Source organism: Temnothorax nylanderi, unplaced genomic scaffold (genome assembly GCF_030848795.1).
Source record: "Temnothorax nylanderi isolate EJ_2023f unplaced genomic scaffold, tnyl_v1.0 TNYL_tig1175_pilon, whole genome shotgun sequence".
Classification (NCBI taxonomy): Eukaryota; Metazoa; Arthropoda; class Insecta; order Hymenoptera; family Formicidae; genus Temnothorax; species Temnothorax nylanderi.
The window spans coordinates 11432-18357 of NW_027250237.1; the positions used below are offsets into that span (position 1 = coordinate 11432).

A 6926-nucleotide genomic window follows, 5' to 3' on the forward strand; every position below is an offset into this window, starting at 1 on the left:
AAATATTTTGTACCACAACATCTGCGTTGCTCTTTTGCTGAACAACATCAAATATATATTAAAATGCATAAGTAGTCTAAATTTGTCTGAAAATAGATTTATATTTGTAAATTTTTATGTGTATTGTCGGTGCTTTATACAGGGTATCTTTAAAGTCTGATCCAGCGCCCTGGATCTCGGAAACGGCTTTAGATATGGAAAAATGTTTCAGATAAAACTTGTAGGATATAAAGGGGGGCAGATGATGAAAATATGGACTTGACCTCGAATGACCTTTTCAAGGCCAAGTCAATGTGATCAAAATTTTTTTTAATGGAACCCCTATTTTTTATTACATATTCTTGTAATCCTTGTCGAGACGTTTTCAAAACACTATAATAAAGCTCTCTTTCATTAAGGGGGTAGTCCTCTAAATAATTTTTTTTTTGACAAATTTTTTTTTTTGCTTGAAGCCCTCCACGTCAACCTCGAAGGGATGCTGTATGGGCCAGGCATTGCTGACTAGAGGTATGTTGAACTAAACTGCAAAAAATGTAATCCGAAACTTCAAACGCGTTTTTCTCGAAACGGTGTTTTTTAAATCAGTGGCCGGCATAACGTTTTATCGACACATACGATTTTGATCGGACTTTGCGTTTCGCATTCTCAATTGAATTATCTAGTCCCCTACGTAGCCGTTTTTGGATCCCTTGAAAAATCTGTGCTCGGTGCACGTTTCTGTACCGATTTTTAGGCTGAAAAATAACGTTTTTTTTTTAACACGTCATCATTTTTCATTTTGTTTTTTTTTTCAATTCTCCTACGTAGGGGACTGGATTTAGCATTTGACAATAACTTAAAAACATTTATTTTGTTGCAAAACCAATCGGAAGACCCCCAGGCCGGCCACCGAAAATGGGCGTTTCCAGGACAAGGGGTGCTTTCACCTCGTGCAGCGGTCACGGGAAGCGGCCGATGGAGTAAAAAAAAATTATGCCCGAAAGCTATTTATATGATTAATAAATGGATACACTCAAATTTGTCATTCCCTTTTATTTTAGTATTAAAAAAAAATTCCGAAAAACACCTATTTTTCAGCCATATTTAGAGGACTACCCCCTTAAGGACTTCCTGAGATATTTTAAATTTTGTTATGCTATTATTAATATAAAATATGAAATATCTCGTAAAATATTCATTTTTCGATGACTTCACATTAATATTTTTTTACATACAATAATGAAAAGAATCGAATAATAATATTAATTTTTACATTTTGCAATATTGCAAAATTAAATATTTCTACAAAATACAATCAAATAATTTTTTTACAAAAATCGATTCCTTTTATTATTCTGCGTATAAAAATATAAAGTCATCGAAAAGTGAATACTTTACGAGATGTTTCGTATTTTATATTAAAAATATCATAACAAAATTTAAAATATCTCAGGAAATTCTTAATAAAAGAGAGCTTCATTATAGTGTTTTGAGAACGTCTTGACAAGGGCAAGAATATGCAATAAAAAATGGGATATTCTATTTAAGAAAACATGGATCACATTGACCTGGCCTTGAAAAAATCGCTCAAAGTCAATTCCATATTTTTATCATCTGTCCCCTTTAATATCCTACAACTTTTATCTAAAACATTTTTCCATATCTAAAGCTGTTCCTGAGGTCCAGGGGGCTGGGTCAGACTTTAGACTTAGGGCCTGAGCAGAATAGCTGACTTATAATTTTAAGACAGTGTTTTATGCTTTAAATCTTTGTTTTTAGCAACGCACAATACTGTCTTATGTCTCAAGTCTTACAATGTTGACACTTTGTACACTCGTTTAAGACTTGAGACACAAGACAGTATTGTGCGTTGCTAAAAACAAAGATTTAAAGCATAAAACACTGTCTTGAAATTATAAGTCAGCTATTCTGCTCAGACACATACCCTGTATAATAACTATAACTATAGTTATATTTCAAATATATAATTATGTCTATATTATGTTTTTTTTTTCTATTTAGAAAGTGCTCTACTGTGTAAAGCAGCGGAAAATTAAAAAGAAGTTGAGCAAGCCATTAAAACTTGGCTGAGACGTGCAAAAGAAAGGGCAGGGAAAAAAGCAAAATAAAGAAAACATATTCTTCATTGTGAACATTTGCATTTGCACATGCAATTTGTGAGTTTATTTCATTTTTGCTCATTTTGAATCATTTTTGTTTTTAAACAATGCAAAAGTGTGAATTTGGAGTAAAATTTCTAGAAAATCTGAGAATTTTTTTTACAAAATTTGAGTAAACACCCTTATTGAAATTTCAACATTAGTTTTTATAACTATTTTGTACAAATTGCTGTTTTCTTTAATTAATTTGCAATACGCGTGTGCAATACGTTTAACAATACGTGTATGTGTGTGTGGATACATACATATATACATACATATATGTATATATTTTATATAATTTTTAAAATTGTAACGATGCGCCCCGAAACCGAATCCGCATCATTCCCGGCGAACACCCGCCGGGCGAGACAAGGCACGATGTGCCCTTTTTTAATAACACGATCTCGCGTATAAGTCCGCGAACGGACTTACCGCGGCAACCGACTCGGAGCGCCGAGCGGTGCCGAAAACGGCCGAAAGCCGCCGAACGCAACCGCGGCGCCGGGACGCCGTCTTTCCCGAACGCTCCGCCGCTCCATCCCGGCGCTCGCGATTGCCGTCGCGTATACCCCCGCCACACCGACACACCACCGCGGGTGTATATAAACCGACGAATTGTTAGCAACAAGGAGATTCCGCCGTGAGCCAGCAAACCGACCCGACCAGTTCTCCGCTGCTCACGGATCCTGCAATCCCACATTCGAACAACCAGGAGTTAGAGAGGTATCTCTGGCTCTGCCGAGTGACGTATCTAGACGGTTGACTCGATTGTCCATCCACGAACCTGCGACACCGGAGTGAACCAGGGTAAGAGAGCTCTTCTCTTACTCGCCAAGGATCTTGGCCATTCGGTGCCGCCTCCCGCCTGCGTATATCGATGCGCCAGGATATGAAGAGTTATCTGCATATCTGCTAAGGATCTTAGCCGCTCGATTCCGCGCGCTCCAGCGCCGCGTGCGCTTACCGCCGCCGCTGGCCGAGCTCGCGCTTCCACTGTGGTCGCGCCCCGTGTTCCGCGAGCCCGCGCGCCCGCCGACCCGCGTACAGCGCCCGGTATATCGCCGTTACCGTGCCCCGCGATCTCTGTATATATCTTCGACTCCCGCGATCTCTGTACACAGCTCCGAACTCCGCGATCTCTGCGTATCGCCGTTATCCGCGTCCGCGACTCCCGCGATCTCTGTATATATCTGCGACTCCCGCGATCTCTGTACATATCTTCGAACTCCGCGATCTCTGTACATAGCTCCGATGCACCCGCGATCTCTCCGTACATGTATTTACGCTTTATAGAATAAACTTTGTTATGTTGTCTATTTTAACCGAGTCTTGTGTCTTCCTCCGCGCCTACTCCGAACCCTGACCAGCCGCGAGCCAGATCCGCGCTTCGGAAGCTAGGTTGTTTTAAAATAAATATATTATTTTAAAATATTTATACATTTCATTGTTTTTACCCTTTTAATGAAAATTACAATTCTGGATGTTTCCTTTTATCATGTCCATAGGACGTCCATCGGATATCCTGTGGACATGTTTTAGGGATATAAGCATGTCCACCAATTTCATAAACAGATATGGACGTCCATAAAATGTCCAATGGACGTTAAACGGATGGCCTATGGATATCCTCAATATCCTTAAAGGACGTCTTATGGATGTCCATCGGATATCCGTGTGCTGTCTGGGATGTTATGTATACAACCCAAATAGCAAGAAGAAAAGAATAATTCTTTTTAAATTCTCGATTTATGAAATTAATTCTTTTTCCATATTTATTCTCTGTTCTAAAATGATTCTTAAGAGTTCAAAAAAAATTCATTTTTATGTCATCAATTCTGAGTTCTTCTTCAAGTATAAAAGAAGTTCTTTTCATAAGAATTCGCAATAAATTTAAAATTGTGCTTCGATACTGTTCCAATATTTTGCATTTTACCATATCTGCACTGTATAATATCTCGGAGGTATTACGAAAAATATTAGAGCCAAGTATCTCACAGGCTCGCCTTTTATCCTAGTGCGTAAAGATTTTTGCTTACGAGAAGGTACTGGCGCATGTAGCCGCATCGCGGCAGCGCATGTTACTAGCGCTCGCCCGGGCGAAAATTTTCTGAGTCCCCTTGCGGCATGTTGCTTTCGCGACGCGGTCGTTACTTCTGGCGCAGCCCGAGCAAAAGTTTTCTAAATCCCCTCACGGCGAGTTGCTTTCGTGTCGCGGTCGTTACCTCCGGCACCGCCCGAGTGAAAATTTTCTAAGTTTCCTCGCGGCGTGTGGCTTTCGCCGGGACAAATCGGTACGGGATCCAAGTCCTCTCGGATTGTTTTATTGGCTACGAATAAACTAGAATTGATCTTTATAAAATATAAGAGCTAACTATGAATCAGCCATATATTCGAATGCAAATGTTGCAGAGATGTCTTTTTCAAAGATAATAATGCAATATCGAGTAATGATGTCCTGCAGATATTCTGTGAATATCTGAAAATAAGATATCTCAGATTTGACTTAAAATTGTAGGCATAAAGATATCTGGCTATATCTCAGATATATTTTGCTATGTGGGTAATGATATTATATATGTTACGGGCAATTTGATTAATTCGGGAATTATGCATAATGGCCGGGCAATATGCATAATTCCCGCTTCTTTTGGGACATTTGAATAATAAAAGCAAAAATGTTCAAATTAATTAAATTTCCCGGTCATTATGCATATTTCCCAATGCTAAATGGTCATTTTGATAAATTACCTTATTTGAGTTGATTTTCCCGGCAATCTTAAGCCCCTTGCACAATAGGCGATAGCGATGCGAGGTGCTACATGGGTTTACAACTTTCCACGCGTGGAAAGCCCACGCATGTACTTTGAAGGCACACTATGTTTCTAGTTTAATAATAGTGGAGCCCCCCGTAGAGGGGCGAAACCTACTGCCTCCACGCATACACTTTCCATGCGAAACGAGGTGCCACATGGGTTTACAACTTTCCACGCGTGGAAAGTCCACGCATGTACTTTGAAGGCACACTATGTGTCTAGTTTAATAATAGTGGAGCCCCCCGCAGGGGGGGGGGCGGAACCTACTGCCTCCACGCATACACTTTCCACGCGAAACGAGGTGCCACATGGGTTTACAACTTTCCACGCGTGGAAAGCCCACGCATGTACTTTGAAGGCACACTATGTGTCTAGTTTAATAATAGTGGAGCCCCCCGCAGGGGAGCGGAACCTACTGCCTCCACGCATACACTTTTCACGCGAGACGAGTTGTCACATGGGTTTACAACTTTCCACGCGTGAAAAGTGTATGCCGGGAAAATCAACTCAAATAAGGTAATTTATCAAAATGACCATTTAGCATTGGGAAATATGCATAATGACCGGGAAATTTGATTAATTCTTTTCTATTAATCATTTTGACCGAACAAATTGGGAATTATGCATATTGCCCGGCCATTATGCATAATGCCCAATTTATCATATTTCCCGTAACATATATATGTAAATATATATAATCATATATGACCATATATAGTCAATATATATTAAGAAAGAACTGTTAACTTCGATAATAAAGCATTGATAAATTAAGATGTATATTTTTTCAAAAGCTGCAGAATCAAAAGTGAAATTATTTATTCTATGTATTATAACTTGGCACTGCTTGACGTGAGACAGTGCCGTGTCTTTTGATATCGTTTTTATACTACTGTTCATCATCGAATACCATATGTCGGACAATTCGAATTTAAAAGTGTAATATATATAATGCACATGTGTTGTGGTTATATATAGTTATATATATTTATATATAATCTATGTAGATAAATGCTTTTTATATATAATTTATATATAAATTATAAGAACTCATATATAATCATGTCAAATTGTATATGAAACATTATATACCCGGGAAAAAAAGATTATATATAATTATATATAAATATATATGATTATATATAATGCAATTATATATGAATTTTGTCTCTATATGATCATATATAATCATATATAATCATATATGTACATATATAATGAGATATATATCTAAATATATATAATCATATATAGTCAATAAATATTAAAAAAGAATTCTGTTAACTTCGATTAAGGAATAAAGCATTGATAAATGAAGATGTATATTTTTTCAAAAGCTATAATCAAGGTGAAATGATTTACATATAACTTGGCGCTGCTTGGCGTGAAATACTGCCGTGCCTCTTGACCCTTATGGAAAAATACACTCAACTTTTGGTGTTAACCGTTAAAAAAGCACCATAGAAAAACCCTTAAAGTTGGGTGTGATTTCGGACCGCCAATTGAAGGTTAACCATCATTTGAAGGTTAATCTTCAATTGGCGGTCCGAAATCACACCCAACTTTAAGGGTTTTTCTTTGGATGATGGTTAACCTTCAAGTGATAGTTAACCTTCAATTAATGGTTAATCCTTAAAAATGACGGTATAAACTCTAAAAATATGAACCCTCAAATGAAAGTAACAAATATGGCGTCCCAATGAGAATCTCTTAAGGGCTCCGCTCGCTGAACCGGACTCCTCGCCTCGATCCTCCCTCTCGGACGCTAGCTGCCGCAGCTCTCCCTTTCCTGGCGGTGAGCTCTCCCTGGTGATCCGACTCTCGCTCGGTTGGTCTCCAGAACACGCGCCGCAACGATCAATCCGTCAAGAAAGAGGTAACGGACTCGACACGTTCGCAAGCAAGTGCGGCCATGACACCTAACGAGTGAGGAAGGAGGCGGGGGCTCTTTGAGAGTGGCGACTCGCGCGTC

General features: G+C 38.8%; 1 long non-coding RNA gene across 1 annotated transcript; it reads left to right on the forward strand.

Annotated features, from left to right (window-relative positions):
* Positions 1–252: 252 nt before the first annotated feature.
* On the forward strand, positions 253–1017 carry LOC139786871 (uncharacterized). The gene is made up of 2 exons (XR_011722447.1): positions 253–507; positions 873–1017. It is a non-coding gene; the product is annotated as an uncharacterized lncRNA (long non-coding RNA).
* Positions 1018–6926: the final 5909 nt, after the last annotated feature.